This window comes from Hordeum vulgare, chromosome 5H (genome assembly GCF_904849725.1).
Source record: "Hordeum vulgare subsp. vulgare chromosome 5H, MorexV3_pseudomolecules_assembly, whole genome shotgun sequence".
Taxonomy (NCBI): Eukaryota; Viridiplantae; Streptophyta; class Magnoliopsida; order Poales; family Poaceae; genus Hordeum; species Hordeum vulgare.
This window is the reverse complement of record NC_058522.1, coordinates 483,147,686-483,158,645: the sequence shown is the minus strand read 5'-3', so window position 1 is coordinate 483,158,645 and position 10,960 is coordinate 483,147,686. Positions and strand designations below refer to the sequence as shown.

Here is a 10,960-nt window from a genome sequence, read left to right as displayed (position 1 = left end):
CAGGGGTACCAGTGGTCTGGCGATGAGGCGGAAGAGGAGGAGCAGACCGACCAGGAGGGGACAGACGAGTTTGGTGATCCTGAAGACGAGGAGTAGTTACCTGTGGTATTAGGTGTGCCCCTTTTTGGTGTCTTGTGCCAAAGGGGGAGAGAGTCTAGGATTTGCTTTCATTTTCGAACTTTGCATTGCTTTGCTTTATTTCGTATGGTTTTCTTCGAACTTGGTTTGATTCTCGTTTGCTATCTTTTGTGAGACATGATCCTATGTGAGATTTATTTCCATCATATGTTGTGAGTCATATGCCCCGTATTGTCCTATATCTCTATCTTTTTGTTCTCATATTATTCTCTGTGCAAATCCGGTATTGTCATCAATCCACCAAAAAGGGGGAGATTGTTGGGGCATAGTTTATGCCTAAGTAATTTTGGTGATTGATGACAGTACCGTACAGGACTAACCGTGTGTGTCAAGGTTTCAGATAACACACGTCAACGGCACAAGACGACACGTCTCCTCTCTCCTAGAACGGAAGCACGACGCTCTCTACGATTCTCTTTATTTGAGTCATAGGAAAGCCGTACTATTAAGAGGGGATCCGTAGTGGAAAGGTTTGGGTGGAATCTATCTTTACACACGCACACTTCACATTCTCCCTTTCCTTATCTTTGGAGCGGCCCTCGCCTATTCGTTTTGAGTATCTCTGCAAAATGGTCCCCAGCGGTAGTACCGCTTGACTGATGGCGGTAGTACCGCTGCAGCCAGCGGTGGTACCGCTGCAGCTAGCGGTAGTACCGCTTGCTGGCGGTAGTACCGCCCCTGGTCAGCGGTAGTACCGCTCCAGGTGCTTTGTTCCACCTACCTAGCGGTAGTTCGTGGACGGACCCTTTTACGAAGACTTTCCCTGCGGTAGTAGTGCTTGTGCACTACCAAGCGGCCAGCGATAGTACCGCTGGTGTCAGCGGTAGTACCGCTGGAGGCCCAGCGGTAGTACCGCTAGGCAGCGGTAGTACCGCTGGAACTCGGGCAGAGAGTGGGAAAACGGTCTAAATTTTCCCCCCACTATATAAAGGGTTCTTCTAGCTGAGGAACCCTATCTCTTACCTCTCTAAGCTCCATTGTTGCTCCACAAGCTCAAAAGTGCCCGATCTCTCTCCCTAGCCAATCAAACTTGTTGATTCTTTAGGGATTGGTTGAGAAGGCCTAGATCCATACTTCCACCAAGAGAAAAGTTGATTCCCCCACCAATCCCTTGCGGATCTTGTTACTCTTGGGTGTTTGAGCATCCTAGACGGTTGAGGTCACCTCGAAGCCATATTCCATTGTGGTGAAGCTTCGTGGTTTAGTTGGGAGCCTCCAAGCTTTGTGTGGAGTTGCCCCAACCTTGTTTGTAAAGGTTCGGTCGCCGCCTTCAAGGGCACCTATAGTGGAATCACGGTACCTTGCATCGTGCGAGGGCGTGAGGAGAATACGGTGGCCTTAGTGGCTTTTTGGGGAGCATTGTGCCTCCACACCGCTCCAACGGAGACGTACTTCCTGTCAAAGGGAAGGAACTTCGGTAACACATCCTCGTCTCCATCGGTTCCACTTGTGGTTATCTCTATCCTTTACTTTGTACTTGCTTATGCTTGTGACTATATCTTAGTAGTCTTAATATCTCTCGTTGTTAGCTTCTATAGGGTTCACCTCATTGTCATATTATTTGTGAACCCGTATAGTGTTTACCTTAACTTGCTAAGATTAATTAAAAAGTGGTCGTTGTCTATTCACCCCCCCCTCTAGCCAACCATATCGATCCTTTCACCTACAAGGTACTTCTAATGCTTATTTATAGTTTGGGAATACTGGAGATGGACTTATTGGTTTTGTTGATTCTGATTTTGCTGGTGATTTGGATAAGAGAAGATCACTCACAGGTTATGTTTTCACCATTGGTAGTTGTGCTGTGAGTTGGAGAGCAACTTTGCAGTCTATTGTAGCTTGTTCCACTACTGATGCCGAGTATATGGCTATTTCTGAGGCATGCAAAGAAGCTATCTGGTTGAGAGGTTTATACACAGAGCTTTGTGGAGATTCATCTTGCCCTACCGTATTTTCTGTCAGACAAAGTGTTATATATCTCATAAAGAATCCAATGTATCATGAGAGAACAAAACACATTGATGTCAGATTTCACTATGTTCGAGATGTTGTTGCTAAAGGTGATTTGAAGGTATGCAAGATAAGTACACATGATAATCCTGCTGATATGACGACAAAGCCAGTTCCTACCAATAAGTTTGAGCTTTCCTCAGGCTTAGTTGGTATTTCTCACTAGTCCTTTGGACTTTTTGATGCACAAGGTGTTTATGCTGATTTGGATGGAGTTATTCACTTTCTTTGACTACTAGAGGGAATTTGGCTCAAGGTGGAGATTGTTAAATTGTGATCCAAATTCTACGTTGGACTAGACGTAGTACAAATGGTGTGGGCCTTTGCGTTGGTACCGACGCGTACGAGTACAACTCGTTTACTTGTCCTCCAAGGACTCTCCAAGGACTCTTATGTATTGCCCCTCATATATACTTCATGTAGTCGCACCTAAAGACGGCATGTCGTCTCGTGCTTGTAATACTCCACCCTCATAGTGATTGCGCCTTCGTGCGTCCGTGGTTTTCTCCCGCAAGGGTTTCCACTAAAAATTCGTGTCTCTCGTGTCTTGCTGATCTCGTTTTATCTAACAGTCACAACGTTATTGGGTGACTATAAAGGTGCTCTACAGGTATCTCCGAATGTGTCCGTTGAGTTAGCATGGATCAAGATTTGGATTTGTCACTCCATATGACAGAGAGGTATCTCGGGGCCCACTCGGTAATACAACATCACAAATAAGCCTTGCAAGCAATGTGACTCAAGTGTTAGTCACGGGATCTTGTATTACGGAACGAGTAAAGAGACTTGCCGGTAACGAGATTGAAATAGGTATAGAGATACCGACGATCAAATCTCGGGCAAGTAACATACAGAAGGACAAAGGGAATGTTATATGGGATTATATGAATCCTTGGCACACAGGTTCAACCGATAAGATCTTCGTAGAATATGTAGGATCCAATATGGACATCCAGGTCCCGCTATTGGATATTGACCGAGGAGTGTCTCGGGTCATGTCTGCATAGTTGTCGAACCCGCAGGGTCTGCACACTTATGGTTCGGTGACGTTTTAGTATAGTTGAGTTATATGTGTTGGTGACCGAAGGTTGTTCGGAGTCCCGTATGAGATCACGAACGTCACGAGGGTTTTCGAAATGGTCCGGAAACGAAGATTGATATATAGGATGGTTTCATTTTGTCACCGGAAAGATTTCGGGCATTACCGGCAGTGTACCGGGAGTGACGAATGGGATCCGGGTATTCACTGGGGGGGGCACCCACCCGGGAGTGAGCCCAATAACACTAGGGTGGCGCACCAGCCCTTAGTGGGCTGGTGAGGCCAACCCAAGTGGGCTATGGCGCCATAAGAAGAAAAACCAAAGGAAAAGAAGAAGAAAAAGCAAAGATGGAGGTGGGAAGGAAGGAGTGGACTCCTCCTTCCCCAAACCGAATTGGGGTGGGAGTCCACCTCCTCCTCTCGGCCGGCGCCCTTGGGGCTCCCTTGAGCCCCAAGGCTAGCCCCTCCCCTCCTCCTATATATATTGGTGGTTTTAGGCCTTTTGAGACACAACTTTGCCACGTGCAACTCAAACCTATACCACGTAGTTTTTGCTTTAGATCGGATTTCTGCGGAGCTCGGGCGGAGCCCTGCAGGAATGGATCATCACCATCACCCGCGCGCCATCACTCTGCCGGAGAACTCATCTACTTCCCCGTCTCTCTTGCTGGATCAAGAAGGCGGAGATCGTCATCGAGCTGTACATGTGCTGAACGCAGAGGTGTCGTCCGTTCGGTGCTAGATCGGGGCGGATCGTGGGACGACGGTGATTTGAATCACGAAGCTGTACCACTACATCAACCGCGTTTCTTAACGCTTCCCACTTAGCGATCTACAAGGGGATGTGGATCCAATCTCCCTCTCGTAGATGAACATCACCATGATAGGTCTTCGTGTGCATAGGAAATTTTTTGTTTCTCATGCAACGTTCCCCAATAGTAGGTCCCTACCTCCAACCTTGGGGCCCTCACCCACTTATTTTGTTGCGCCCCTGCCACAAGTTTCCTCCGCCCCGGTGAGCCGGAGTTGGAAGCTGCCATGGATATGCCATCTGCGAGCAGCCGCACACATGCTGAAACAACCCATCACAGATGCTACAAGCTCGGCGACGCTATCTTCTCCCTCACCGCTGCAACCATGTCCTCCCAAAACGAACATGGAAGCATTTTTTGCTCCTTCCTTGATGTTGCAACTAACGATCCAAAAAGCTACAACCGTTTGATTGGAAAGCTCCAACCTGCGACATAAAAAGTTTGAACCGAACATTGTGTATTGAAAAAAGCTACAACCATTCATATAAAAGCTTCAACCGTAGTTTAAAAAAGCTTCGATCGACAAAATAGAGATGTTTCATTCTACCACTACAAAATAAAAAGGCTACAACCAACGAAAAGAACTTTGCTGAAGACGACAGAGTCTTTTGCTGCAACCCTCGTCAAATTTTGTTACTGTCGACGACGAATTTTCCTACATCTGTCACGACAGAGCTGCGACCTACTACAACGATGCCTTTTTTCATTGCAACCGTCTTCAGAGTTGCTACTACCGACGAGGGACTTTGCTATATGCATCATGGCGGAGATGGGACCGGTGAGAATGTTGAGATGAATTGCTGCAACTGTTGTTCTTTTTTGCTACTACCGGCGAGAGATTGGCTACATCCATCATGACGGAATCGCGCCCAGCGACGACAATGAGATGAAATGCTGCAACAGTCGTGCTTTTTTTTGCTACGGCTGGTGTTTTTTCTGCCACATACATGAACATAATTTGCTCTTGGCGATCGCTCACACAAACCCGTACAACGAGCTTTGATGGCAAGACGACGACGACACATCGGGGTGCTACAACCATGGAGCTCGTCGACGAGTTGCCATTGTCGCACCAGAGGTGCCATAAGGGGTGCACGCGGTTATATGCATGGAGTCGACGAGAAATGTATGCGGCAACCGGCGACGAGGGCCGCTACCGACGAAGAGGAACGACGATCAAGGACGACCGACAATGAAAGAAGATGAGGCGAGGCGAGGCGGTCGGCGTGCACGAGGATGGCACCCTCCTTCCTCTCCCTTTCTTCCATGCAGAAGGTTGAAGATGGGATGCGGAAGAAAAAAAAGAAAAGGGAAGAAATCTTACGAGTGCACACGTGCAAATCGAACGGATCCGAACAGATCTATCAAAAAAAAAAAATGGGCCGACGCGCGGGCGCATAGCTTTGCCCCCCTATCTCTCGACTGGACTAGGTAGCACCGGTCTTTCAAAAAAAAAGACTAGGTAGCACCGTAGCTGTTGCTCAAAAAAAAAAGTAGCACCGTAGCAGATCCAACACATGTGCTCCTTCCGATCCAACGGCGAACGAATGGTCTGAAACCCAGCGGTGGTCTCCATCGCCATTCCCACTAGTTTATATTAGCAATACTGGATGCCTACCCTAGATCTCTCCAAGAAGTGTACCAACGCGCCCTGAAACCCAGCGCCGCCAGCCCCCCACCCCCACCCGCACCCCCGGTTCCGATATTGGCTGTCCGCTGTGGCGGCGCCGGCGCCGGCGCCCACCTGACGTCCTAGAGAATAGCGGCAGCTCGGAGTGGAAATGGCCGCGGGACCGTTCTTGCCGCGGGCACCGGGGCCAGGGAGCTTACACACAGGGTTTCCTTCTCACCATGCTCCCGTCCCCACCGGATCGGTGCTTCATGGCCGTCGGTAGTGGTAAGTACTACTCCGTCCGTAAAGTAGTGATCTAAGCGCTCTTATATATCTTTACAGCGGGAGTACTTTCTTCTGGGTATCCCAGTTCCCTAATTCCATAGTGTATTCGGGCGTATGAACTTTATGCCACTTCTTCTGCAGCGTTGCTCCCTTGGTCCCCCTTCTGACATGGAGGATCAGCCTGTCATTAAAAACAAAGGGGACGACGCATGGGAGGCGTTGAAGGCGGAGATGGTTGACATGTTCCGCCCCCTGCTGCGCAACATAGCTGAGATCTGCTCGCTCCGCCGCCCATACGACCTTAAGGACTATCAAATCGGCATGGTCTTTGGTGCGTTTGAGTTTCAGTTGAATGACTCTGTTATATGTTCATTGTTTAAACTGTTGAGTTACTCACACTATATGGATTATGTCTATTTGCAGGTGCATTTCTTGGATGTGTTGGCTGTTACCAACTGTGGAAGACGGTTCCTTCCATTTTTGTTGATGTCATGCTTGCCTACTTATTCTATAAACTCAGTGTTGTATCATCAGACTTGCATAAACGCCACAAGTCAAACAGCTTGATCACCCGACTGAAATTTGGTATTTCTTTATTTTTGAAATTGTTATTTTCAGTTAAACACATCAAAAGGGATTATATGATGCACAGAGTAGCATAGATAATGGAGCAGATTGTATAGAAAACTAGTACTCCCATCTTATATGAGGAGTAAAAGAAAATGGAGGGAGTATTTTAGATCATTTCTAAGTTCTAACCCATCCCCAACTCCCCAAACCCCATAACTCCCAATATTGCTTATATCTAACCCATTCCCTAAGCTTAACTCCCAATATTTTTTTGGACAATTCTCTCCTAACATTGCATACAAAAACCAAATTTGAACTATATTTCTACATAATTGCAGAAAAAAAGGGAAGGAAGAAAAAGAAGAAGCCTTTTGACCCTTTTGTCAAATACATTCCGTGCATCTCCAGCAGGAGGGCGTGGCGGCCGGCGGGGATCACTAGAAATACCGCTGTGGCAGCGGGGGGGGGGGGGGACATACCAATTCCCGACCTCGATGACGCTGGAGACCGTGACGCGATTTTGGAGGCGATGACAGCGGGGGAAGTGGTTGCTGGGACCCTCGGGGAAGGTGTGGTAGGCACAGGAGATAGGTGGTGGTGTGGCCGGAGTGGGCCGGGACACGGCCCACGGGGGTGGCTTAGCCTGTGGAGATGTCATCGGCAGAAGGTGGGGGGTTGAGGAAGGAAACTTCCTTCCCCCACCCACCCCCCCACACACACAGAGGTAGAAGTATTGGGAGTTAATGATTTCTTTAGAGCTTCTGAAATTTTTAGGGAGCTAAGAGAAGTATTGCGGATGGGTTAGAGTGTGCTAACTCCCATAGTGGCAGTTTTTTGGGAGTTAAGGATTTATTGCGGATGGGTTAGAGATGCTCCTACTTTTTGTATTTTTTTAGTGCAGGAGAAGAGTATGAAATATCCGTATGAATAAACAATAATACTAACACATTATCTTATTGGAGCACAAAATCTTGTTCACAAATGTGTAGAGTGAACAATACTTTGTGCTCCAAACAGATACTGTGATGAAGCCTGGACTGTATCTTTGACTCATTACTCTTATGTAACTTAACTAAAAGTTATCAGCTTAATTCAAAACAATAGTCGTTTCGGGATTGAATTAACATATTTATAATGCATACACTGTAGTTGTCTGGGTCACCGTCACCTGCCCAAAATGCCATATACCCACTGCAAGACTCCTGACTTTATGAAGTTGTGAGAAATTACTATGAAGTACTCCCTCCGTTCCTAAATATAAGTCTTTCTAGAGATTCCACTAATAGACTACATACGGATGTATATAGACATACTTTAGAGTGTAGATTCACTCATTTTGTTTCGTATGTAGACTCCTAATGAAATCTCTTAGAAGACTTATATTTAGGAACGGAGGGAGTATGAACTGAACTGTTAATATACATTTCACAAGTGACTGATCAGTGACAACATGGATGTGTTCATTTTTTAAATCACCAGGGGCTTTAGCAACCTCAAATAGCTTGTTTAGCATTAACTCTAACTATATTTACATTTGTATGTATTTATAACCTGATGTCACCTTTTGTGAATCGCAAGTCATTCTACTTTAATTTTTATGGTCCAGTCTTATTTCTTTTTGCAGTAGTTCCACTTAGCCATATTTGTGGACATTTATTGCATCACCTTTTCAATGTAGGTACCATACTTATCATGGTTTTGAAGGATATCAAGAAAAACTATGTCCTCCTGGATGCTATTAGGTCAGTATGCATTGTCTAACTGCTAAATCATTTAGTAGTCAGGTGCATCAGTTTTGTTTAGAGTCATCGCTTGCATGTTTTAAATAACCCTTTCTAACATTGAATTACAAATTCTTGAATGACAACTTATCCTCCAATTTGTACATCACACAATTCTGTTTTTATGTATTCCTTTTCACTTTTTACATTTTAGAACTAAGATAGCTTGTCAAGCTGATATATCAACACTACAACATCATAGGAGTTATATTTTAGATCTATAGGTCAACGGTCAAGCATAGTGGCAGCTAATGTTTTTTGGTGTCCACAAGAACCTTGTGTTGAAAATGAGATCAGTAGGGAAACGTTATAGCCCTAGAAAATTATGGGTACTAGGAACGAACTAGAACAAATGTCAAATATACACTCGTGATGTTAAATTCATATCCAAAATGTGAACAGTAAGGCTTACATTCAACATGAGTGATGGAAGAGAAAGATGGAACAATTTTTCTTGGCCTTACTAGATTTTGTTTTTTGTATGTCACTTTGTTCTTCTGCCCAAGTTTAACTTTGTTGTGTTAAGGGTTGTGGTTGTCTTACACTAATAATAGGTTGACAAAGGTATTCAAACTGCATATAGTCACAAGCATTAAGCAACACATCATGTGTGTGCAATTAGCCTAGCAAAAATGGCCTAAAACAAGATAATACAATGTTTCCATGGGCACTTGAACACTGATAACTTTGCTTCACATCCAGTAGGTAAGGAAATCTTCAATCGGCACATTCTCTCACCGCTTGAGAATGCAGTTCATAATTCTGTTTGTCGAAGAATGCATGAAGTATCCTTAAACTCTCATTGCACTGCATGTAGAGAGTACAAATGTGCAAACCACAAACTGTTGAATGCTTTCTTTCAACGTGTAATGCCATCTCATTCTGTCATTGGGCTGCCATTCAACATTGTTGGTCTAAATTGTATGTGTCTGCTCAAATTTTTGTCAAGCTTATCATTAACTTCGTGACCTAATATTGGAGCTTTGATACGAACATATGATATATATTTAGTGTTATTTAGGGCTGTCAACATAAGTACAATCCTCCCACCAGAGGATCTGACTGTTCTATATGTCTTCTTATGTATCTTATAGCTATACAAGATATATAGATGTTTGTAATCAGATTTCAGTAGTCTGCCAAGACTTGGTGGAACTCTGTGTAGAACATAGATTCCTGAGCCATAACTTTGTGTAAGCATCTAAATTTTGTATCCAACCTTTATTGGTTAATATGAAATCTGCAGTACCATCAAAACACTTTCATAGATTGGGCTTGATTTGATTATGAAACAACACAATTATCCTTTTTATGCATTTCTTTTGGAGATACTTCCTTCAAGCACTAACTGAATGTTGTTTCATGACATAGAATGCCGGTTTTCCTCCTCTACATCTGTGCATTCCTATTTGATGTTGCTGGTGTGAAGAAGTATGGAAGGCGTGGTCTGATTTATTTTGTTAATTTGCTGAAAACCAGAGGTGGGATTCAAGAAATGTATATAATTATGTGGTATCCTGGCTATATCTCTCCATATGATGATTCTATAGACTGGCTACGAGACTCTTAGATACGGTTATAAAGTATTGGAGCCGGTTTCGAAACTTTTGTGATAACTTTCGTGATATGTAATATATGTGCGTATAAATTCTATTTGTACAATCCATAATATATCTACTAGTCCCTCCCATCCATATTAAGATAAAATCTAAGAGCATCTACAACTGGACTTGTCAAATTAGGCATCTTATACGCCGTGGCGCGTCTGCAGACAATGACAAGGTAGTCCCTAAATTGGTGCGTCCACAACCGTGTAAAGGAACTAAGAGAAATGACTATTTATTTACCAGTCTTGTCATCCGTTGTATTGTCATTTTGCCATTCGACTGACACTTGAATGTATTAGTAGACAAAATGACCTGTTTGTTGATCAGCTATGATGTGTTTCCACTGGCTACTTGCTGCTTTCTAAGGGGTAAATTTTAGCTTGAGAAGATATTTGCGAAAACATAGCGGTGCTCTTGCTCTGATGGAAATTCAGAGTAGGGTGTTTCAAACTAGATGGATACATGTGGGAACTCTTGCTCTGATGGAAATTCAGAGTAGGGTGTTTCAAACTAGATGGATACATGTAGGAATTTGTCACTGAGTTTTATGCTTGGAGCTAGATACCTCCTCTCCGCTCTTTACCTATCTTAGAACTTGCATTTCATTTTTTGTGTTGCTATACTCTGTCCATTAATCGGTATATTATAGCTGAAACTTCCAGAGTTCTCAATTATTTTTGTTATTTTTGAAACTTGGTTTGCCGAGTAGCTGGTCCTTTGTTGGGACAAATTTGTTGGTCCTTTGTTGGGACAAATTTGATGTGTCTTTTCCCCATTTAGTCTTGTATTTTTTTCATACATAGTTCACTTAGCTAATTGTCATTATGCCATAGCTAATTTGCGCAACCTATTGCCGCTCCCCCATGAGTCACATGGACATCCTTCATACACCGCTTCACTAGGACTAACACCGAAGTACATATAATGGTATATATGTTTTCACTATTTCCTCAGTTGGTCCTTTTGTTTTTCCACGGTTTTCTAACTGGGGTTCTCACACATCTTGTGTGTACATTATGGGGCACACAAAAAATTCCAAAAGAACTTGCCTTTTGTTTGGACACCCCGAAGCGCACGGGCTGGCGAGAGTGGTTGGACAAGGAAAG

General features: G+C 44.2%; 1 pseudogene; it reads left to right on the top strand.

Annotated features, from left to right (window-relative positions):
* Positions 1 to 5,039: 5,039 nt before the first annotated feature.
* LOC123396954 lies at positions 5,040 to 9,817 on the top strand (annotated as a pseudogene).
* Positions 9,818 to 10,960: the final 1,143 nt, after the last annotated feature.